The 25906-nt window shown below is 38.9% G+C and overlaps 1 non-coding gene across 1 annotated transcript; it reads right to left on the reverse strand.

The window, feature by feature from the left end:
- Positions 1 to 19355: 19355 nt before the first annotated feature.
- On the reverse strand, positions 19356 to 19462 carry LOC141698977 (small nucleolar RNA R71). The gene has a single exon (XR_012565471.1). It is a non-coding gene; the product is annotated as a small nucleolar RNA R71 (small nucleolar RNA).
- Positions 19463 to 25906: the final 6444 nt, after the last annotated feature.

A 25906-nucleotide genomic window follows, 5' to 3' on the forward strand; every position in this document is an offset into this window, starting at 1 on the left:
ATTTTCTTGTATAATGAAAGCCCTTTCCTTTTATTTGAGCAACTCAAAATATTTATGTTTATAATCCACAGGCTCAAACTTCTTTTTGCTGGAATCTGACTTTTTACGCTCACTGGCAAAGTGCCCTGTCAAGCCACATTTGAAATATTTGAATTTTGATTTATCCATCATGTTTCTATTTGCCTTAGCTGCTCCAAAGTTCTTCTTGAACTTGAGCTTGACAAATGTTCTAGAAAGAAATGCTAGATGTTCATTAATGTCATCCATATCATCTTGGCTCAAAGAATCTTCATTTTCTGCTACCAGCCCCTTGCCCTTGTTTTCACAAACCTTTGAAGTGGACTCAACAGCTTCTATCTTCATCTCCTTCTCTTTTTTTAACTCAGCAACTAGTGCAATGGACCCTCCTTTCTTTCTCCCTTTCTCCATTCTTTCATCTTGCTCTATTTCAAGCTCATAAGTCTTTAGAATGCCATACAGTCTCTCTAGTGTAAACTCCTTGTATTCTTGTGAATTTCTCAAGGAGACTTTAATTGGTTTCCATTCTTTTGGTAGGGATCTCAGAAATTTGAGGTTAGAATCTTTGGTTTGGTAGACTCTTCCATGCAGCTTTAGAGCATTTAGTAGCTTTTCAAATCTACTAAAGATATCAGTGAGAGTTTCACCTTCTTCAAAGTGGAAATGCTCATATTGTTGAATTAGTAATTGCATCTTGTTTTCTCTAACTTGTTCAGTGCCATCACAGATAATCTGAATCGTATCCCAAACTTCCTTGGCAGTTTTGCAATTGATGATGTTGTCAAACATGTCACCATCAACTCCATTGAACATGATATTCATGGCCTTCTTATATTTCCTGACTTGTTCAATATCAGGATCTGACCATTCATGCCTTGGCTTGGGAACTGATGGCTCATTTCCAGTTGTAGCTCTCATTGGTACATGAGGGCCTCTCTCTATGCAATCCACATAAGCCTCATCTTAAGAAAGTAAATGAAGATGCATCTTTACCTTCCAGTGATGGTAATTATCTTTGTCCAGAAAACGAATCTTGACTCCAACATCCTTCTTGTTCATCTTGCTATTTGTTGTGATCTTTAAACTCTTTGTTCTTCAAGAGCTTGCTCTGATACCAATTGTTAGTCCCTAACAATGCAACAAGAATTACAGAAGGGGGGTTGAATGGAATTCTTGAAACTTTTTCTGAATTATAAAATGTTCTAACTTAAAACATATATGTCAGTGTTTTGATTTGTAAAGTGCGGAATGACAAGTTAAATATGAATTAAAACATAAAGTAATAAAAACACAAGACTTTAAAACTTTCTGGTGTATTTGAATGTATCCACCATATATATATATATATATATATATCAAGAGAACCATGTGAAGCTTGAATAGCTCACAGCTGCTTATAAAAAATAAGAACAACTAAACTTACAGAGAAATGCTAAGGATACAGCTTACAATTGTTTCTCTGAGAAAATATTTTGTTAGTCTTGTTGTTGTTCTATTTGCTACTCTTGGTTTATATATCACCAAGATTACACAGTAATAAGACAAGATAATAAAACAAAACCTATCAAGTCTAATACTATATTGATGCACTACTCTATTCCAGCATCTTTGAATATCTTCATAATAGCATGGAAATGGAAATGCTTCTTTGTTCTCAAAAACCCAGTCGAATAGGCTTCTACATTCCTTTTGCATACACTCGACGCATGTGACTATGTTATCACTGTCAACAGATGTTTGAATTTATCATCTGTCGGGTACATGATCATCCGTCGGGTTGCCTTGTTGATCATCCGTCGGGTAGCTTTGTTGATCATCCGTCGGATAGCTATTTGGCACTTGACTTCATTTCATTTATGCAGAATTACAAGAAATCATCTATGTACAATTAATCAACCTATTCTGCATATCTAATTAAAGTCAACATGACTTATATGCTACTACAGAATCTATACAAAGGTGTTTGCAGAAATGTGCTACATGACTTATTGTTATATAAGCTACTCACTCGATGGATGTCAGATTATCATCCGTTGGGACTATATTGAGTCATCCGTCGGGACTATATTTTTTTATCCTTCAGTGCTACATAATACACTAAGTTGAATCTACTAAGGTGTTTTGTTAATGAAATCATCAAGTTCACAATATATTCCCAACACTAGAAGACTATTTCTCAAGCATAATCCTGGAATGGATTTAGAGACTTTAAAGGAAGAAGAAGCTAGATTTGCAGCTGAGAAGACAAATCTAAAGTCTAAAGCTTCTGATGCAAAGAAACCTCCAAGGCCTAAGGTAAAAGGCATTGTGATCAAGGAAAGGTCAAACTCTGAGGCTTCAAAGCTCAATACAATATCATAAGTTGAAACTAATCCCAAAGATAAAGGGAAAGGAAAGATTGATGAACCAACAAAGCCACAGGAGATGAAGATTCCTCAAGTCCTGATGAAACCTGTATGCAAACTGGTTCAAGTATTTGATGATGTTGCTGCAATAGATAAATTTGTTCAAACTTTAAAAAGAAGGAAGATAACTGAAGAATCTAAGACAACCTCTAACAAAGCTCAAGTTGTTCAAAGTGAAGAACAGCAAGCTATAGAAGAAACAACAAATTCTGATCAAACATCAAGACATCAACCTCTGAAAGTGCTCAAGTTGATTTGAACAAATTGACAGTTACTGATAAGAGAAAACTCCTATGGAAGAATGTTAATCCATCAGATCCTAAGAAAAGCCAGCTGCTATCTAATTTCATGACTGTTGGATTGAAAGCTAGAGAAGCAAGAGACAGAGCTGGACTAGGTTCTGAAGAAGCCAAAATCAAGACTGGAGTTGAAGTACTTATAAGAGATCCATTTTTATTGACTGACAAACCTCTTGAAGAAGTTACACAGAAACACCTTGATAAGGTTATATCTATTCAAGTGGAACTGGATGCTCACGATAAGTATAATGTCAAAGAAAATCTGATTCTATTTCTTGAAGATGGAAGAACATGTCAAATGTCAGAATCAGATATGCTGAACAAATCTCTGAAAGAACTTCAATTCTTTCATTATCTTTTGGAGATAAAGTCTGAGATTACCAGGAGATGGTCAAATTTCATCATAAAGACCATAAGAGATAAAGCAAGAATTTTTGGATCAAGGGTTACAGAATTTGTTCCAAACATAGTTGAAGATGATGGAAGTGAAATTCCAATGCTAAACTTGAAGTGATTCTGAAAGAGAAATGTCTATGCTATAATGAAGACTCATCTTATCCAAGGGTGATCAGACTTGGTGATGGTTTGGAAAGAAATCATATCTCAGCACTTAGGAGTGCAATTTACCAGATTGGAAGTCAGGGTGAAGAATTGAAGCAAGTCAAAGCTACACTAGCTCAAGTCCTGAGGAATGTAGAAGAAAAGCTGATATCAAACTTTGTCAAGAATCACTTTGGATTCATATTGACTCAGTAAATTTAGTAAAGGCTACAAGGACTGTAAGTTGTAGTTAGTTGTCTAAATAAACTCTTATTGTATTTGTTCTTAAATGTTTTTGATATCATCAAATCTATTAACTTGTATATTTTTCATAATTTACAAGTTGGGGGAGATTGTTAGATATATTTAAGATGTCATGTCTAATCTATTGTGTTTAGTTTTCAGAACTTAATATCAGGACTTACTGGAAATCAGAACTTACTGAAGTCAGAACATATATCAGAACTTAAGGCTGTCAAGAATTATATCAGGACTTAAGTGCGGATACTTCAGATAAGAAAAGCAGCTGATTAACAGGAAATGATCATGACTAAAACAATAGAAGATATGCATAAAGAGTTAGAAGACTAGAAGACTTGTAGAAGATATCTAATTGATATATTTTAGGAGACAGAATTATATTCCATATCAATTAGAAGTTATCTTGTAACTGTGTACTATATAAACACAGCTTAGGATTTACACTATATGTGTTATCATTCACAAGAAAGATTATACATTGTAACCTAACACCTCTTAGTGATATTGTTCATCACTGAGAGAGAACAACTGTTCTATTGTAACAGAGTTTATTATATTCTGTGGCGCCCTCCAAACCCGGGTCAGAAGTTTGGGGTCGACACACACCTTATTTATAACCTGTTTATAACAATAATAAAGATAATAATAATATGCAGTGACCCTACTTACCAACCACCACGGACCGTAACAGGTTAAAGTATGCACACAAGCCAAACACACTATTATATTACATACCGATCAAATCCCATCTATTCAAACTCAAAACTGAGTATTAAACATTATTACAAACTTTTACAAACTTAAATTATCCCAAAAGAAGCCTACTAGCTCAACTTCCTCAACTTGAACCCCTAGCTCTCGCGCTGGACTGGGGATCCTCGTTACCAACTGGTTCCTTCTTAACTGGAAAAGAACATAAACAATATCGCACAAATGAGCTAACTAGCTCAGCAAGTCACAATGACAAAACTGAGAATAATGATCATCAGGTGAATATGGTTATGGCATCAAGTGAACAATGGATTATGATTTAGAATTGGATATTATACTTTTATTTTAAAAACCAAGGTTAGGTTGCTGATCAGTCACGCACTAACCCCGAGCAAAGCACACAGCACTACTCTAACTACTAGATCCAAGGCACACATTGGCCTAACTTGACCATTATATGGTCTAACCACAAATTCGGTCCACAATTTTGTAAAAACAATCCAATTCAAAAATAACAACAGAATAAGCAATAATAAACAAAAAAAAGAATCATTAACAACATTGGAGGTGTCATAATGAAATGGTTTCAATTTTCATGAGGATCAATATGGCATTTTCAAAGCTTGGATGCTGGGTATTGGAAGAATTGGATAACAAAGGAATCAACGTTTCAGGGTTTCAAGGATTTGGTATTTCAAAGTATAAGATACAATAGTTTGAGTATGTGGGTAATTCGATTCAGTGTTTGGTATTTAGTTTGTATGCATTTGTGGAGTAGTATCGTATATTTGTGGTTCGTATTTGGGTATACAACAATCAATGGTCTAGAAAGAATCAGGTTTACAGCTCAAGATCAAAACTGGATCATGGTTAGGGTTCAGTGCTTCAAAGCACTTGCAATATAGAACAGGTTTATCAATCACTATAATATCTCGAGAAAGTTCAGAACACTTGCCTGGTATTAGCTTATTATACTGCACTCGCTTCCAATTCCAACCGTCTTACTCTTCAACTACCTGTTTCCCGTTCCTACATCTTGCCTCTTTTGCTCACATATCATAAGCATCTATCAATATTCAACTCATACGATTCTATTCAACACATACTTCTATCTACCCTTCATTTCGCCCAAATCCCATTAACGGATTGAAAGTTATGCAATAAACAAGTAAACATCAAATATACAGACTGATAGTCAACCAACAAGTCACATATAACACATAACACGTCACATAATGAATGATATATCATTTATAAAGGAGACTCGGGTCATAAATAGGCTCTCGGGTATTTAAAATGATTTTTAAAACATTTTTCGGAATTAAAACAGATCGTTGGATCAGTTTCGGAATATTAAACAGGGTTCGGTTGGCCAATTCTGGCTTCAAAACAATTTTATAGTACTTATCGAGCCTTGAAAATAATTTAGAATAATATTTTAAAACTCGAAGCTATTTTTCAGAATTTTTAAATTATTTTTAAATAATTAAATCTAATTAAATAATTAATGTAAATCAATTAATAATTAATTAAATCAATTAATCAATTAATTTTTGAATTAATTGACCAATTAATCAATTAAAAATTAACTGAAATTAATTAACTAATTAATTCAGATTTGTTTTTGAATTAAAAATAATTTTTTTTAAATTAAAATAATAATTTTTAGAATTTTCAGAAATTAAAAACGAATTTTTATAATAAAAATAAATAGGAAATATGATTTTTAAATAATTTGTAAACAGGAATCCTAAATGTGCAAGTTCTGGAAACCTGGGGGACCAAACTGTATCGTTTTTAAAACTACAGGTACTAAACTATAATTTTCCAGGGGGGTCGCCGGAAAACGTTCTGTCTCGCCGGAGAAGACAATCCCGGCGTCCTCACCCCACCAACACCTCCAGATCAACTCTACACAACACCAGGAACACAACCATGCAATCAATTCCTCCTAACAATCCCTGAGTTGGCCGGAAAATGGCCGGGAAGTTCGCCGGTTTCCGGCGAACTCGACGTAACTTTAAAATCACAACTCCCTTCTCTACAGACCTCGTTGATTCATGAAACTTGTACGACTGGATTGCAAATTTCACAGATAACACAACCCACTATACCACAACATCTATCTATTCCAAAATAAGAAACCCCCAAATTTTAATTAAGAACATTCATACGGGTTATAAACCCTAATTTTAAAATTCGAAAATCAAACTCAAATTTGAACATGTTATTGAACTCCAAATCAGACGTATAATATATCAAAATCATCAGGAAAACAAGCTCTACAACATGCAATCATCAAATCATACAAACAATCATTCGAACAAAAATTCATATTTTTAATAAAAAAATTCGAAATTAAATAAAAATATAGAAAAATAACCTTGATTTCTCCAGTAAAACGAAGCTCAGAATCTGATAGAACTCTTCAAATCCTTCGTTTTGGTTACTCAAGCTTTGAAAACAGAGATCGATAACGCCTTCGTTTTGCTATTTGATTCTTAGAACAGTTTATGAAATTAGGGTTTTTCTCTGGAAAATTATATAATTACTATCTGCAAATGATTTTGATACGAAATAAAATACGGGAAAAGGCTATTTATAATTACGGAAAATTATTATCCCGTTGGATCATTCCGGATATAAAACGGTACGTTTATTTATAAAAACTGATCCAAACGGTATCGGTTTTCGGGATAATTATCCAAATCAGTACAATTTGTACTGCGGTCTTGGTCTCAGCACCTAGTTACACGTATTACGAGATAATAATTATGATAGTTTAATAAAAAGCTTCCGTTTATCGAAAATACGAGTTTTATTGATTTACCAAAATGAATATTGTATCGAAAATGTTGCGTCAGGACCCGCGCAGGACAAACCGTACGCCGGATCGAAAAAGTCAAAACATGGAAAATGCTCGGAATATTGCAATTAGGTTAGGAAGGAGTTCTCAGAAGAGTTTCGGGTTCCAAGAACGTAACAACGGATAACGTCGGTTGGTTCCCATTTTTATAAAATAGATTTTAAATACTCGGAAAAAGATTTTATAAATTTCATATGATTCTTATAAATCCATAAATCAACATAAAAATAATTAGGAAGATATGACAATTATCTATATTTTATTTTGGACATATAAAAATTAAAATACTCAATTAATATTATTTTTAAATATCCAAGCACATATAACACTTAACAATTAATTCACAGAATAGATACTGAACACAGATAATAATTATTTATTGGCAAAAATAATTAGACGATATACCCCGGATATTACATCCTTCCCCCCTTAAAAGGATTCTGTCCTCAGAATCTCCTAAGAAAATAGATGAGGGTATTTTTCTTTCATATCGCTTTCTAACTCCCAGGTTGACTCTTCAACCTTTGGGTTTCTCCATAATACTCTTACTAGCTTTACCACTTTATTCCTCAATACTTTCTCTCTTTCCTCTAGAATCTCTATCGGACTCTCTACATATGACAAATCTGCCTGAAGCTCTATTGGCTCATATTCTATTACATGCCTGGAGTCTGGATTATACTTCTTAAGCATAGATACGTGAAAAACATTGTGAATGTGCTCAATGTGCGGAGGTAACGCCAACTCGTAAGCTACTTTGCCAATGCGCTTTAGAATCTCAAAAGGTCCGACATATCTTGGGCTTAGCTTCCCTTTCTTTCCAAACCTTGTTAGTCCTTTCCATGGTGATACTTTCAGTAATACCAAGCTTCCTTCTTCAAATTCTATGTCTTTCCTTGACTGGTCTGCATATTTCCTCTGACGATCTTGTGCGGCTATTAATCTCTTCTGGATAATTTCAACAACTTCCTTTGTCTGCTGTACCAATTCAGTTCCAAGTATCTTGCGTTCTCCTACGTCGTCCCAATACACTAGAGATCTACATTTACGTCCATAAAGGGCTTCATAGGGTGGCATCCCAATGCTGGCATGGTAACTGTTGTTATAAGCAAACTCTACCAGAGGTAAATGCTCGTGCCAACTTCCTTTGAAATCAATTGCACAAACACGTAACATATCCTCAATTGTCTGAATCGTTCTTTCACTTTGGCCGTCCGTCTGGGGGTGATAAGCCGTACTCATATTTAATCTCGTTCCCAAACATTCTTGAAAACTTTTCCAAAATCTTGAATTAAACCTTGGGTCTCGATAAGATACGATAGACACAGGAGTACCATGACGAACTACAATTTCCTTCAGGTACATATGGACCAACTTGTCGAGCGAAAATCTTTCATTTATAGGCAGAAAATGAGCTGACTTGGCAAGTCTATCTACTATAACCCAAATGGCATCATGATTAGCCCTTGTCCTTGGTAATCCAACTATGAAATCCATGGTAATATGTTCCCACTTCCACTCTAGAATCTCCAATGGCTGTAACAATCCACTTGGTCTCTGATACTCTGCTTTAACTCTCTGACAAGTATAACATTTGCTAACCCATTCCGCAATTTCCCTCTTCATATCTGGCCACCAATAATTCTCCTTTAAATCCCTGTACATTTTGGTACTCCCTGGATGGATGGAATATCTTGAACTATGTGCCTCTTGTAAAATTTCATTCTTCAACTCCGTCACCGGTGGAATCCAAATTCTAGATGAAAACCTCAGAATACCTTGATCATCCTTTTGCGTGCATAATTCTTCACCTACCAAACAGTTTATATCTTGATCCATTACATCTTCTTGATATTTCTTTATTTTCTCCAACAACTCCGGCTGGAAAGTCATACTGTACACTTTTGCTTCATCGGGCTTGTGAACTTTAATCTCCAATTCCAATTTCTAAAATTCTCTATATTTCTTCAGGTACTGATAACTCATTAAACCTTTCCTTCCGACTTAACGCGTCTGCTACGACGTTCGCTTTACCGGGATGATAATTAATCGAGCAATCATAATCTTTGATCAATTATAACCATCTCATTTGCCTCATATTAAGTTCCTTCTGAGTGAATATGTACTTCAAACTTTTGTGATCCGTATAAATCTCACACTTCTCTCCATACAGGTAATGTCTCCAAATCTTCAAAGCAAACACTATGGCAGCTAGTTCCAAATCATGAGTATGATACTTCTGTTCGTGTGGTTTCAATTGCCTTAACGCATACGCAATCACTTTATCGTGCTGCATTAGAACACATCCTAATCCTTTGTGAGAAGCATCGCTATAAATTACGAAATTCCCTTGATCGTCTGGAAGTGACAAAATAGGTGTCGTGATTAATCTTCGCTTCAACTCCTGAAAACTTCCTTCACACTTGTCATTCCATATAAACTTTTCATTCTTTCGTGTAAGCTTTGTCAGTGGTGTTGTAATCCTTGAGAAATTCTGGACGAATCGACGATAATATCCCGCCAATCCCAAGAAACTTCTTACCTCGGTGGGTGTTCTCGATCTCTCCCAATTCATAATTGCCTCGATCTTCGCTGGGTCCACTTTGATCCCTTCGTTACTGACTATGTGTCCTAAGAACTGAACCTTCTGTAACCAAAACTCACATTTCAAGAATTTAGCATATAACTTCTTTTTCCTTAAAATCTCCAAAGCTGTTCTCAAATGTTCCGCATGATCCTCTTCCGTCTTTTAATAAGTTAAAATATCATCTATAAACACAATAACGAACTTGTCCAAATACTCCTTGAAAATTCTATTCATCAGGTCCATAAATGCTGTCGGGGCATTGGTCAATCCAAAAGACATTACTAAAAATTCATAATGTCCATACCTTGTTCGGAAAGCTGTCTTTGGTATATCTTCTGGCTTGATCTTCAGTTGATGATATCCCGATCTTAAATCAATTTTGGAGAAGTACTTGGCTCGCTTCAATTGGTCAAACAAATCATCAATTCTAGGTAACGGATACTTGTTCTTGATTGTAAGCTTATTGAGCTCCCTATAGTCGATGCATAGTCTCATGCTTCCATCTTTCTTCTTGACAAATAATACCGGGGCTCCCCACGGGGATATACTGGGTCTAATTACTCATTTCTCTAACAACTCTTGTAATTGCTTCGCTAGCTCTTTCATCTCAACGGGCGCCATTCTGTACGGGGCCTTGGATACTGGTTCTGTTCCCAGTGCTAAGTCGATTCCAAACTCAATTTCTCTATCTAGAGGAAGTCCTGATAACTCATCGGGAAACACGTCTGGAAATTCATTCACTACTGGAATATCTTCAAGTTTTGCTGGCTCCTGACTTCTGTCGATCACATATGCTACGAAATGCTCGCATCCTTGCCGTAATAACTTCTTGGCTTGAATCATTGCTAAGAACTTCTTTACTTGCTTCTGGCCCTTCAACGTTACTATCCTTTCGTCTGGCGTCTTTACCATTACCTTCTTATTTCGACAATCTATCTGGTCATCGTGCTTAGATAACCAATCCATTCCTAAGATAACGTCAAATTCTCCTAACTTAAATGGTATCAAATCTACACAAAACTTACTACCAGAGATCTCAATCTCACAATTCCCACAAACTTGATTAACAGATACACGTTCTTGATTTGCTAATTCCATAATCATCATTTCATTTAAATACTCAACTGGACAATTTAACTTACTAACAAAATCTTGTGAAATAAATGATCGGGTTGCTCCTGAATCTAATAACACTTTGGCACATAAAGAATTCACATTAAGCGTACCTGCCACGACATCTGTATCCTGGATAGCATCCTTTACAGACATGTCAAAAACTCTAGCCCTTGGAGTCTCATTCACTATTGGGGTAGATCCCATAATCCTCAATGCATTACTGACTGGGGATGGTGTCTTGCAATCCCTGGCCATATGTCCTGGCTTTCCATATTTGAAGCACGTAAATCCAATGGCTGGAACCTTCACTGCTGGATTCCGGATAGGTTGATCTTTATTTGATGACTCTCTGGCTGGCTGATTTCGGCACTCCCTTGAATAGTGCCCTTTCTGGTTACACTTGAAACAAACTACATTCAACTTATTACAAACTTCCCCATGCTTCTTCCCACATACTTGACAATCTAGAAAAGTTAATCTCAACTGATTCGGCTGATTCGCATTAACTGGACGGTTGCCCTGGCTTCCGTCGCCTGCATTATGTCTCTTGAAATTAAAATTCCTCCCTGGCTGAAACTTGCCCTTCTTAAAATTTGGAAACTTTCCTGGTTGTGACTGACCTTCATTTCCTTCACATTTCCTTTTCTTTCTTTCCTTCTCCTTCTGTGACATCTCACTCTCTGTCTCCGCGATCATAGCCTTCCGTACCACTCCTGCATAGGTATCCAATTCAAAAATGGCTACCTTCCCTCTGATCCATGGCTTCAAACCTTGTTGGAATCTCTTAGCTTTCTTTCTGTCAGTATCCACATATGACGGCACATATCTTGACAATTCCTCAAACTTACTCTCATAATCTGTCATTGACATGTTCCCTTGCTTTAATTCTAAAAACTTCAATTCCATCTGATCCTGGACAAACTGAGGAAAATATTTTTCTAAAAAAATTCCTTAAACCTCTCCCAAGTAATAACATCTGTACCTTCCAATGTCTTCACCATCTCCCACCAATAGGTGGCCTCATTCCTCAGATAGTAACTTGCAAACTCAACCTTCTGCTCCTCTTTCACCTTTACTAAGGCAAATGCCTTTTCTATTTCCTTTAACCAAACATTTGCTTCAATCGGATCTAAGGAACCCTTGAATTCTGGTGGGTTTACTGCCTGAAAAGTTTTGAAAGTTACCTGGGAATTGGTCTGTCTTTGTTGTTGTTGTGCCAGGTGAACTATTTGTTGGGCCAAGATTTGAAGAATCTGGGCTATTGATGGGTCCATGGGTCCTGGGTTCACATTCTGGTTTGTATCATCTTGGTTGTTATTGTTGTTGGTTTCTTCATTCTGGGTGTTGGTGCGGGTATTTCCTCTAGGAGGCATTTTCTGTAAAGAATCAAACAATTATTTAGCTTTTGAATCAAATCTTTTGCATAAAAGAAAAGTTTTGTAAAACAGAAATTTCTCTTTTTGAAAACAATTATAACTAAGTAAATTGCATTCTTCTTTACAGAATATAAACAGTTATGGAAAAGAGGGTACATGGTATCACAGAGGTATAACTGGTGCAATAAATAAGGTAAAGTAAAACAGGGGCAATAAAGTAAATGACAGGGCTGGAAAGGAAAAGGTACTGATATATATATATCCAAAAGTTTTAGGTAGTACAAGCGTAAAGACACTTCGAAAGTAAAAGCAAAAAGGGTACAATATCCTACTCACTAGTCAGCATAGCTAGTCTATAATACAACTCAAAATTCTACTGATACACACTACACACTACTGTACATACTATACAACCATCACAATACTGCTCAGCATCTCCATCTCTGGAACTCTGACTCAACTCCAAGGAAAGTCTGGTCCGGCCAACCTCTCAAAGTCCTCCATCACCTCAGTAGCCCATCCCATCAGTGCATCGGGGCCTCTGCCAGGTAGTGTAGCTCCATGTAGCCTAGCCTCAAGAACCCTCCGTGTCACATGAATCTCCTCTCGAAGCTCCCTCACACCACGATCAACATCAGTAGTCCTAATAATATGTTGTAGCTCTCTGATCTGGGCCAGCAAGGAATCACGCTCCAATAGAAGAGCCTCATACCGGTAGTAAGGAACTGGGGGCAATTTAGACTGGAATGGGGCACTCGCAACTGAATGCCCAATGGAATCTGAATCAGCTGGTGGGGGTCTTCTGATAGGTGGCCTCATGCCTGGAGGTGGAATAGCATGCAGTGGTACGGGCTGCAACACAAGTGGAGGTAGAATAGCCAATGCTGGTGGAATAACAGGACGTGGATCTGATGATGGTGCTCCAACTAAAGGCTCTGAGTGATCAGCTGATACGGGGATAAAAGAGTCGGCCATCGCTGCTATCTGAAATCATATCGCAATATAAGAATCTCGAACCACAACGCGAATTATACTTGTTAGGTCACACACACACTGTAGAGGGGGTGAATATAGTGTATAGTACAATCAAATCGAACTTTAATAACTCAAGTAACAGAAAACAAACTTTATTGAAACAATAAACTCTGTTACAGTATGGAACTGTTCTCTCTCAGTGATGAACAAATATCACGAGAGCTGCTAGGGTTACAATGAATAATCTTCTCGATTGTGATAACACTTATAGTGTAAACCCTATGTCTGTGTTTATATACTACACAGTTACAAGATAATCACTAATTGATATGGAATATAATTCTACTTCCTAAAATATATCAATCAGATATCTTTTCTTCCAAGTATTCTATTCTTCATAGAATTCCTTCTTCATGCATATCTCTTCTTATGTTTGTCTCGATCTTCTTTCCTTTAACCAGCTGCCTTCCTTATCTGAACGTCCTTCAGTACTTAAGTTCTGATATCCATCTTGTGATAATTATCTCCTGATAATATAAGTACTGATATCCTTAAGTCCTGACTTCCAGTAAGTACTGATTTATCCTGTTTAAGTAAGATCTGAAAACTAAACATAAATCACATTAGCCATGACATTATCAAATATATCTAACAATCTCCCCCAACTTGTAAATTAGCATAATATACAAGTTTAACAGATATTTGATGATGTCAAAAACATTAAGTACAAATGCATGAGAATTTGACTAGATAACTACAACTTATAGTCCTTAAAGCTTTACCAATCTTTAACTTCTGATAACAACTTCAGTCTGTATTCATATCAGAATTTAAGCAGTTGTAGATCTTGACTTGGCTTCATCTTCTGATCTCTCTGATGTCAGGAGTTGTTCTGAGATAGTTCTTCAACAAACATCTCTCAGCATATCTGAGTTCATCAACCATCCTCCTTTTAGCATCTTTAAGTTCTGCAGTATCTTCACCAATTTGAAAGATTGCAGCCCTGAGATCATTAATTCTAGCTTTTCTTATGTCCTGATCCAGTCTGATTAAATATGCCTTACCAGACTCAAGATTGAATTCCACAACACTGTAACCCAGAAAGGTAGTTATAATCTTGGCAGTGTTGGGCTTCATCTCAACTATATCACCCTTGTGATCTCTGTACTTTGGAAGATATGTGCTGTCAGACTTAACAGAACAAAGCCTTTTTTATCTCTGAATCTGATTCTTTAAATAGTTTGCAGCACTTTCTGTTATTCTGTCATTCACTTGAAGTAAGAATAATACATGCTCCAGTTCTTCAAAATACTTCAGTGGAATGGCATTTTCCCTTATATGATAAACCCTACCATCTATCATGAAGTACAACAAGATGTGTTCTTTCAAGTAGGTATGGTAAACCATTTGTACAGATTCCAGTTGATTCAATCTCTCAGAAGTTGCTCCAATACCTGGTTCACTTAAGGAAGTTGGATCATTGGTAGTGTTCTGTATTCTTCTTTCATCAGCACTTCCCAATCCAGTTTTATCTCTTGCTTCCTTTCCTGTAACCACTCTTGCTTCAAAACCACTTGCAGTAGTCTTCAAAGGTTGAGTCTGTTTGGCTTTAGTGAATCTTGGTAGGAGTGTCTTTGATTTATCAGAACTAACTATTTCTTGACTCTGAACAACTTGAGCTATGTCAGAGGTTGTCTTAAAAACTTTTCTTGAAGTCAGAGCAAGATCAGCATCTTCATCAGTAATTTCTTCATTCACCAGAGGCACATAAACCTTGATAGTTCACCAACTTTCTCTTTGCCCTTGGACCTTGGATCTATCTGCAGTTGTGATTTAGCCATGGTTGCTTCAGGATTTGTCCTTTCTTTTATCACAATGCCTTTGAGTTTTGGAAGTGTCTTTTTACCAGAAGCTTCAGATTTAGGTTTGACTTTTTCTGATTTAAGTCTGGCTTCTTCTTCCATTAGACTCTCCAAGTCCATTCCTGGATTTTCCTGAAGAAATAACTGTCTTGACATTTCTTCATCAAGATTTAAAAGTTCATCAGAACTTATCCTTTTACCAGTAGCAGAAGTAATTCTTTTTCCAGCATCAAAACTTGTCCTGTGACTTGTGATTTCAGCTTTTCTTGATGAGAAACCTCTACCTTGACTATGACCTCCACCCATTCCATAGTTTCCTTGGTCATATTTTTCATCATCCTTCCCCTTCAGTGTCTTATCAGTTTTGCATTTGGACTTAATTACTTTCTCCCCTTTTTTGGCATCAGCAGGTAAGAGAAGAGAGACAAGCAATTCCACTGAAGCTTGGATTTCATCAAGTTGAGATTGCTGAGAAGCTTGATTTTTCAAAATTTCATCAATCTGAGATTATTGTTTCTCTTGAGTCTTCTCAATATAAGCAACTCTGTCAAAGGTAGGTTGGAAGAATTTTTTCTTGTCAACTTTCTGAACTTGTTCTTGCTTGATTAATTCTTCCTGAATTTTATGTAACTCTGCATGAGTAGTGGAATGAAGACCATGTATATGTTTAGTACTCAATGCAGTGACTCGAAGCTGTGTTTTGAAATCATCAGTAATTAACATCTCATCAGCTTTTGTGAAGTGCTCAGCAAAATTCTTTGCAGATGGAACACAGGTAACTAAGTTCCATTCCTTAGTCCACTCCTGTCCTGCAGGAGTTTCACTTCAAGGCACTGGTGCTTCTCTTATAACAAACTTCTTAACTAGTTCAGATTTAGGAACAGTTTGTTCAGGTGCATGTCCTGAAGGACCCGCTTCATCAGCATCTGCAGTTAGAGCAGCATTACCAGTATTATCAGCATTTGCAGCATCAAAACTTACAGAATCAGCATCTTCTGATAAAACAACAGTATGAGAAGCAATTGAGGCTTCAGCATCATCCTCTAAGTGCTGATTTGGTTCCAAGTTCTGATCAACAGCCATATCCTGATGCTCACCTATATTCTGACCATCATCATCTAGATGCAGAGAAGGTGTAGTAGATAATTCTGGAGTTTGAGTAGCATCAGTAACAGGTGTTGTTGATGGATTAATTGATGTTGGAGTTTCTAAGTAAAGTACCTCAGGCACAACCAGGTTCTGAATATTAATTTCAGCACTTGTGCCTGGATCAACAGGAGATACAATCTTGTGAACAGGAGACACAGATGGTGTGTTTGCCATTTCTGTAGCAGCTTCCTGAGGTGGAGTTAATGGAGAAGCAGTGGCTTCAGCAGATTCTGGTTCTTGTGAGATCAGAGATTCCTGATCTCCTTCCTTAGCTGCTGCTTCCTCATCATCTGAAACTGGCCTTTTAGCTCTCTGTTTCTTGTATCTCTTTGAAGGTGGGGATTCCTTGGGAGTTTCAGCAGAAGTCATTCTTCTAAGCCTTTTGAGAAGCTTAGAGCCCCCTGTTCCAAAATCCTTCTGAGAAGAAACTTTCTCAGCTTCTTTGACAACAGGTTCTGATGTAGAAACCTGTTCCTCACTATCAGACTCATCTCTCAAAACAATCATCCTTCACTTCTGAGGTGTTTGAGGAACAGTCTTTGTCCTCTTTGGCTTGGAAGATGAAGGCTTCACAATAGGTGCTGAGGATGAAGGTTGAGCTGTCTGTGAAGTTGAGAGATATGATTTGAGATATGTTCTGAGGGATGGTTGAGGTATAGATGGATGAGTGGTATGTTTTGATGGTTGCTGTGGTGTTTGGGAGGTGGTGGTAGGTTGGACATCAGGATAAACAGATCGATAGGTTTGAAGATCAGCACTTACCAAGATCTGTTTTACAGACTGGGGAATCTGTAAAGGTCTAACCACCTTTTTCTTAGTGTCAGCATTTACCAGGTCATTAAAGGCTCGTTTTACAATTTTGAATGGTGGAGTTAAGGTACTGGCTAGTTAAGGGGGATCAGTACAGTAAAAGTTATATATAAGCTGACAGAATCTAGCAAAATAAACTACATTTCTATCTTCTGTCATCCTATCCCCTATGAAACCTATCACAGCACTTGCAAAACCAAAATGAGTTTGGTTAATGATAGCATACCCGATGTGCTGACTCATTATAGGAATGACATTGATAAGTGGCATTTTATACCATTTAGAACATCTTAAAATGGCTTAAATTGGTGTCTTGAAATCAAGTATTTTGTGTATTTGATGCGTTTTTCTAGTGTTTATGCATTTCAGGGTATTAGTTGCATTTCGGAGGAAGAATCATCAAGAATAAGCCTTGGCATGTGTTCACCAGTGCGAGAGGAAAAGAACGGACAGATTACGGCGAAGAAACAGAGCAAACCTGGAATTTTTCCGGTAGGGTCCTGCGCGCCCGCGCAGCAATGCTGAGCGGCCGCGCAGCAGCCTTGCGCGCCCGCGCAGAAATGCTGAGCGGCCGCGCAGGGTCGGGGAAAAAGCTGAATTATTTTAGACTTCTACTTCTGTTTGGCTTCCAACTTCTATGTAATCTGAGTTTTATGGGACTATTATATAAGTAGATTTGAGACGTTTTCATAGAGAATATGAAAAGATTATGTTTTAGATTGTGTTTTGCGCAAGAAGCGAAGGAGATAAGGAAGAAGACCGATTTAGCACACCGCAACGAAGAGGAAGCCTATATTCTTGTGATTCTTGTTTCGTTGTAACGTTGGATGCTAGTTTTCTTGCTTTGACTTATTTACTCTTGTGACGTACTCTGTTTTAATATAATTAGTTTAGTTATTATTTTCTTGTGTCGTTTATCATGATTTCATATGAACCCATGATGGCGATAAGTTCTATTATGGGCTAATCGTGATCATGAGGTTGCAACGGATTTATTATGAAATTCTTTAGTTAATTGTTTAATACTTTAGTGTGTGATGATTGCATGATATCTAGTATTGGTTGTGCGTATTCGTCTTATGTGCATCGCGAACATATAAGATAGGGTGTTAATCTCTTGTGAAGCGACGGTGGATCTTGAGATTTAGAACTTGCCATGCTAGCATAGGTTCATGTACGTTGTGCATGATTAGTGGGTAACTCTAACAGTTTTATTTGCCTTATATAATCAAAAGGAATAACTTGTGCTTAAATCGTTGTGTTGTCAATTTCTGTAGACATATAGGAACTCAACATAACTGATGACTATTCAACTTCTATCTTAATTGTGGATGCTTGGTAGAATGGTATTAGTACAATGAAAGTTGGCTTTTATCAGTTTCGTGTTATTCGATTAATATCATCACTGTCACATGCTAAAGGTAATAACAATGGCTATAGAAGAAAGTAATAATGAAGTTGTGATCTCATGAGTGTTTTATTATTGATAAATTGAAGTGTAGTTAAGTGGTTAATTAAGTAGTTAATTATAGTTAATATTTAATCAACAATTTTAAGTGTTATCTTAACATTGAGAAGTAATCATACATTGGTGAGTGAGTTTAATTAGACAATAACTTAGTCTGAGTCTCTGAGGGAATGAACTAGAAAGTATTCTATATTACTTGCGAACGCGTATACTTGCGTGAATATTAGTGCGTGATTTCGCCCTAACAAGTTTTTGGCGCCGCTGCCGGGGACTGGCGTATTTGTTTAGTTTATGTACTTATCATCATTGGTCATTAGGACTCAGTGATTAGGACGTAGTAGTTAATTACTCTTTTCGGTTGTGTTTCAGGTACTTTAGCAAGCGTTTATGCAAACTCGTTCTCGTGCTCGCAAGAGGACCTTAGATACAGCTGAGGAGAAAGACGAAGTTCTTGATACTCCGGAGAAGTTAGATTTTGAGGATTCGGATTCAGGAACTGAGCAGAAAGAACCAGTAAACATGGGAGATCGTATTGTTCAAGCTGATCCAGCTCTTATGGATTTTTCTCGGCCTAAAATTGATGACATTCAGTCAAGCATCCTTCATCCGGCTATTCAAGCTAACACCTTTGAAATCAAGCCGGGCACTATTCAGATGGTGCAAAATTCTGTTTCTTTTGGAGGAGCGGCAACTGAAGACCCCAACATGCACATAAGGAATTTTGTCAAGATCTGCAGCACTTTTAAGTATAATGGCGTGACTGATGAGGCTATCAAGTTGAGGCTTTTCCCATTCTCACTGAGGGATAAGGCTAAAGACTGGTTACATTCTGAACCAGCTGGGTCCATCACTATGTGGCAAGATCTTGCGCAAAAGTTTCTGGTGAAGTTTTATCCAATGGCAAAGACTGCTGCTATGAGGAGTGCTCTTACTCAGTTTGCGCAGCAACCTACAGAATCTATGTGCGAGGCTTGGGAATGCTACAAGGAAATGTTGAGAAAATGTCCACATCATGGAATGCCGGATTGGATGGTAATCACTGGTTTTTATAATGGTTTGGGGGCCCAATCTCGGCCCATGCTCGATGCAGCAGCTGGAGGCGCCTTATGGGCTAAAAGCTATACTGAGGCGTATAATCTTATCGAGACGATGGCTGCAAATGAGCATCAAAACCCAACTCAGAGGATGACGTCAGGCAAGGTAGCAGGTATTCTGGAAGTTGATGCAGCCACCGCTATTGCAGCCCAGCTCCAAGCGCTATCAATGAAGGTTGATTCTTTGGCTACGTATGGAGTTAATCAAATAGCTATGGTTTGTGAGCTTTGTGCAGGTTCTCATGCTACGGATCAGTGTTCTCTTGTCAACGAATCTGTTCAGTATGTGAATAATTATCAGCGATAACAGCAGCCTGTGCCAGCAACCTATCATCCTAATAACAGAAATCATCCAAATTTCAGCTGGGGGAATAATCAGAATGCTATTCAGCCACCATATCAGCAAGGAGTGAGTAAACAGTTTAACCCACCTGGATTCCAGCAACCACAGCAGTATGCTACAAGGTAATCATATCCTCAACAGGGAAGTGCAGCTGCACCTACTAGTGCTGATTTTGAGGAACTTAAGTTGTTGTGCAAGAGTCAGGCGGTTTCTATCAAGACCTTGGAAAATCAAATCGGTCAATTAGCCAATGCAGTGCTCAATCGTCAACCTGGCACTCTTCCCAGTGACACGGAAGTACCAGGCAGGAAGGAAGCTAAAGAGCAAGTCAAGGCTATTACCTTAAGGTCTGGAAAAGTAGCTGATGCTGAAAAGGCAAAAGAAGTCGAAGCTGAAGTTAGAGATGAAAAATCTAAGCAAAAGGAGAAAGTGGCGGAACCAAGGAAGACTACTGTTGAACACACTCTGCCTAAGGCTAATACAGGGGAGAAACAGCTCTATCCTCCACCACCTTTTCCTAAGAGATTACAGCAATAAAAGCTGGATAGACAGTTCGGGAAGTTTCTGGAGGTGTTCAAGAAACTTCACATCAATATACCTTTCGCTGAGGCTCTGGAACAAATGCCTAGTTATGCGAAGTTTATGAAGACTATTCTTTCAAGGAAGGTGAAACTGGATGACCTTGAAACCGTTGCTCTCACGGAAGAATGCAGCGCTGTTCTGCAGCAAAAGTTACCATCAAAACTGAAAGATCCAGGAAGCTTCACCATTCCTTGCACCATTGGCAATCTAACTTTTGACAAGTGCCTTTGTGATTTGGGAGCAAGCATTAATCTGATGCCCTTGTCGATCTTTAAAAAGCTGGATCTGCCTGATCCAAAACCCACATACATGTCGCTACAATTGGCGGACCGTTCCATTACTTACCCAAGGGGCATAGTTGAGGATGTGCTCGTCAAGGTGGATAAGCTCTTCTTTCCTGCAGATTTTGTTATTTTGGATTTTGAGGAAGATAAGAAGATTCCCATAATCTTGGGGAGGCCTTTCTTGGCTACTGGCCGTACCTTGATAGATGTGCAAAAAGGGGAACTTACTATGCGGGTCCAAGATCAGGATGTGACCTTCAATGTATTCAAGGCAATGAATTTCCCTACAGAAGATGAGGAGTGTTTAAAAGTGGATGTGATTGATTCCGCAGTTACTTCGGAACTCGATCACATGCTAATGTCTGATGCATTGGAAAAGGCCTTAGTGGGGGATTTTGACAGCGATGATGAAGATAGCAACGAGCAATTACAATATCTGAACGCTTCTCCATGGAAGCGAAAGCTCGACATACCATTTGAATCTCTTGGTACTTCTGACCTTAAGAATGCTGAAGGGAAGCTCAAACCATCAATAGAGGAAGCACCTACCTTGGAGCTCAAACCATTACCTGAACACTTGAGGTATGCCTTTTTAGGTGATTCATCTACGTTACCTGTTATTATTTCAGTTGACCTTTCAGGTAGTGAGGAAGACAAGCTCTTAAGGATTTTGAGAGAATTCAAATCGGCTATAGGATGGACCATAGCAGACATCAAGGGGATAAGTCCTTCATATTGTATGCATAAAATTCTGTTAGAGGAAGGTAGTAAGCCAACTGTGGAACAGCAGCAAAGACTGAACCCGATCATGAAGGAGGTGGTGAAGAAAGAAATTCTGAAATGGCTAGATGCAGGCATCATTTATCCTATTTCTGACAGCTCGTGGGTGAGCTCCGTGCAATGTGTACCTAAGAAAGGAGGTATCACTGTGGTCGTAAATGAAAAGAATGAGCTCATCCCTACTCGAACAGTTACAGGATGGAGAGTATGCATGGATTATAGAAAATTGAACAAAGCCACAAGGAAGGATCACTTCCCACTCCCATTCATTGATCAAATGCTTGACAGATTGGCGGGACATGAGTATTTTTGTCTTCTGGATGGTTATTCCGGGTATAATCAGATTTGTATTGCACCAGAGGATCAGGAAAAGACTACCTTCACTTGTCCATTTGGCACATTTGCTTTTCGTAGAGTTTCGTTTGGGTTATGTGGCGCCCCGGCCACCTTTCAGAGATGTATGATGGCTATATTCTCTGACATGATTGGAAATAACGTCGAAGTGTTCATGGATGACTTCTCCGTCTTTGGACACTCATATGATGAATGTTTGAATAATCTGCGCGCCGTACTCAAAAGATGCGTGGAAACTAATTTGGTGCTTAATTGGGAGAAATGTCATTTTATGGTGCGTGAAGGCATTATCCTTGGGCATAAGGTCTCTAGCAAAGGTTTGGAGGTGGACAAGGCCAAGGTGGGAGTCATTGAAAATCTTCCCCCACCTAATTCGGTGAAAGGAATTCGTAGTTTTCTCGGTCATGCGGGTTTTTATCGGCGATTCATCAAGGACTTTTCAAAGATATCTAAGCCGTTGTGCAATTTACTTGAGAAAGATGTGCCTTTCAAATTTGATGATGAATGTTTGGCAGCATTCGAGACTCTCAAGGAGAGTTTGATCACGGCACCAGTTATTACAGCACCAGATTGGACAAAACCGTTTGAGATGATATGTGATGTGAGTGACTATGCGGTAGGTGCAGTTCTGGGACAGCGCAAGAAAAATCTCTTCCATGTGGTCTACTATGCGAGTAAGACTTTAAATGGGGCCCAATTGAACTACACCACTACTGAGAATGAGCTTTTGGCTATAGTCTTTGGCTTTGAGAAATTTCGATCTTATCTGCTTGGTACGAAAGTAACAGTATTCACTGATCATGCAGCTATTCGCTATCTGGTTTCTAAGAAGGATTCGAAGCCGAGACTCATTCGTTGGGTGCTTTTACTTCAGGAATTTGAGTTAGAGATCAAAGATAGAAAAGGTACCGAGAATCAAGTAGCTGACCATCTCTCTAGGTTGGAGAATCCCGATTCTACTTCACAAGATAGGACGTTAATCAATGAATCTTTTCCGGATGAGCAGTTGTTTGCAATTCAGGAGGAAGAACCATGGTTTGCAGATATTGTAAACTATCTTGTCAGCAATATTACGCCGCTTAATTTGACATCCGCTCAAAAGAAGAAGTTTCTGCATGAGGTGAAGTGGTATATGTGGGATGAACCATATTTGTTTAGACAGGGAGCTGATCAGATCATCAGGAGATGTATCCCGTTTTGTGAGACGGAGGGGATATTACGAGACTGCCATTCCACGGTTTATGGTGGACACTATGGAGGTGAGAAGACGGCAGCTCGTATTCTGCAAGCAGGTTTTTTCTGGCCTACTTTGTTCAAGGATGCTCATCAGTTTGTTTTAAGGTGTGATCGTTGCCAAAGAGTGGGAAATTTGTCAAGGAAGGATGAGATGCCATTAAATGTGATGCTTGAAGTCGAGGTCTTTGATGTATGGGGAATAGATTTCATGGGGCCTTTTATCTCATCTTGCAATAATCAGTACATCTTGCTGGCAGTCGATTATGTCTCAAAATGGGTCGAAATTAAAGCTTTACCGACAAATGATGCAAAGGTAGTACTAAATTTTCTTCATAAGCAAATTTTCACAAGGTTTGGAACGCCTTGGGTAATCATAAGTGATGAAGGATCGCATTTTTGCAACCGTAAGTTCACTTCTATGATGCAGCATTATAATGTGAATCATCGAGTAGCTACTGCATATCATCCGCAAACAAATGGTCAAGCGGAAGTGTCTAACAGAGAGATAAAGCGCATTCTAGAGAAGGTTGTTTGTCCGTCAAGGAAGGATTGGTCTTTAAAGCTCGATGAAGCTGTTTGGGCTTACAGAACAGCATACAAAACTCCACTTGGGATGTCACCGTTTCAGTTGGTGTACGGTAAGGGATGTCATCTACCGGCGGAGCTTGAGCATAAGGCCTACTGGGCATTGAAGAAATTGAACCTGGATTTAGATGCAGCTGGTAAGAAAAAGAATGCTTCAGCTTAATGAACTTGATGAATTTCGACTTCAAGCGTACGAGAATAACAAAATGTATAAGGAAAAGGTGAAGAGGTGGCACGATAGGAAGCTACATCCTAAGTTATTTGTGCCAGGGCAACAAGTTCTGTTATTCAACTCTCGGCTCCGACTTTTTCCTGGGAAGTTGAAATCAAGGTGGTCTGGACCTTTTATTGTCAAAACTGTGTTTCCACATAGAGCGGTCGAAATTTTTGAGAATGATTCGGACCAAGCATTCAAGGTTAACGGTCAGCGGTTGAAGCACTACTATAGGGACATGGCAAACCGAGAGGTGGTTAGTGCCATTTTGTTGACTACTTGAGAAATGTATGGAACGTCAAGCTAATGACGAAAAAGAAAGCGCTGCGTGAGAGGCAACCCATGAATTGTTGTTACAGGATCCCTTAGAAGTTAATAACCTATCCAAAAACACAAAAAAAATCAGAAAAAAAGGGGCTGAAAATTTTTTTCCAGAGACCCTCTGCGCGCCCGCGCAGCTTGCTACGCGTCCGCGCAGAAATGCTAAGCAGCCGCGCAGGGGTCGAGTTCCAGAAAATTTTTTACAGTTCAGAAAAAAAACAAAAACATAAAAACCCATCACAGCCCATAAACCCACGAATTCTTTTCCCATTACCCCATGATTTTATCCCTCAACCCCACTCCTAATCTAATTTAACCTACTCCACACACTATATATACATACACATATCCTACATATCTCCCACAAACTTCCTACACTTAAACCCTCTCATAAACATCAAAAATCAGTTCTTACACACTTTTATTCACAAATCAATGGCACCCAAGAGAGCACGCACTATTGACAGCAGCAGCACAGTTCCTACTGCTGATTCATCAAGGGGTACTGCTGCAAGGCCTCGGTTAACTGACAGAGCTGCGGAAGAGGAGTACACTAGGCTGTTGGGGAAGCCGATTCTAAAGGAGAGGGGGTTTTTACCATCAGGGAGGGATGGTGAGTTGTTGCCCATGATTGCAGAGAAGGGGTGGATAGCTTTTTGTGAGTCACCCGAAGCAGTACCGATGAGTGTTGTTCGCGAGTTCTACGCGAATGCGAAGGCTGAAAAGAATGGGTTTTCTGTAGTTCGTGGGCTGACGGTTGATTATCATCCTGCGGCGATTCGCCGTGTGATTGGACAGCGAGAGAGGAAGCCCGAGGAGGAGAACTGGAATGAAAAGACTGCTGAGGATTTTGACTTGGATTTGATTTGTGCGACTCTCTGTCGACCGGGCACAGTTTGGAACCGCAGTCCAGCCAATAATGAGTATCGTCACTTTTCGGCGATCGCCATGAACAGGTATGCCCGTGCATGGAATGCATTTATATGTGCTAATATTTTGCCTTCTTCACATGCACACGAGGTCACAGTTGAGAGAGCACAGTTGTTGTGGGGAATTCTGAATGAGGAATACTATGTGGACCTTGGTGAGTTTATCTACCAAGGAATTCTGAAGTTTTTGAGGGGAGCAAAGCATATGAACATCCCTTATGCATCCACGGTTACGAAGCTATGCCGAGCAGTAGGAGTGAACTGGCCGGCTCATGAGCAGTTGCAGTTGCCAGCAGCTCCGATAGATTCTGGCACTCTGAATGGGATGCAGGAGTGGACCGGTGGTGAGCCTGAGGAGCATGGGCTGGGTTATCGTCTTCCAGGAGGGCGTCCAGCACGAGGTGCTACTATGGCTAGGCCAGGGCGTGGTGAGGCTGGTTCTTCGAGAGCTCAGGAGGGTGCTGGGATGGGTGATGCCCAGTATAGGAGGCTTTCACGGCGGATGGATGCCATGTATGAGATGCAGAGCAGGTTTGCTCAGGAGCTCACCCTTGCGTTAGGGACTGCTTTTCGAGGCCTTGGAGCTGATATCCAGTGGCCAGTTTTTGGTGAGGACTCTGCATACCCGCCGCCTGATACTCCACCCACTGAGGGTGATGATGATGATGACTCCAAGTAGGTATACCCTGTGTTCCTTTCTACTACCTTCACTGGGGACAGTGAAGATTTTAAGTTTGGGGG

Source organism: Apium graveolens, chromosome 11 (assembly GCF_009905375.1).
Source record: "Apium graveolens cultivar Ventura chromosome 11, ASM990537v1, whole genome shotgun sequence".
NCBI classification, from domain to species: Eukaryota; Viridiplantae; Streptophyta; class Magnoliopsida; order Apiales; family Apiaceae; genus Apium; species Apium graveolens.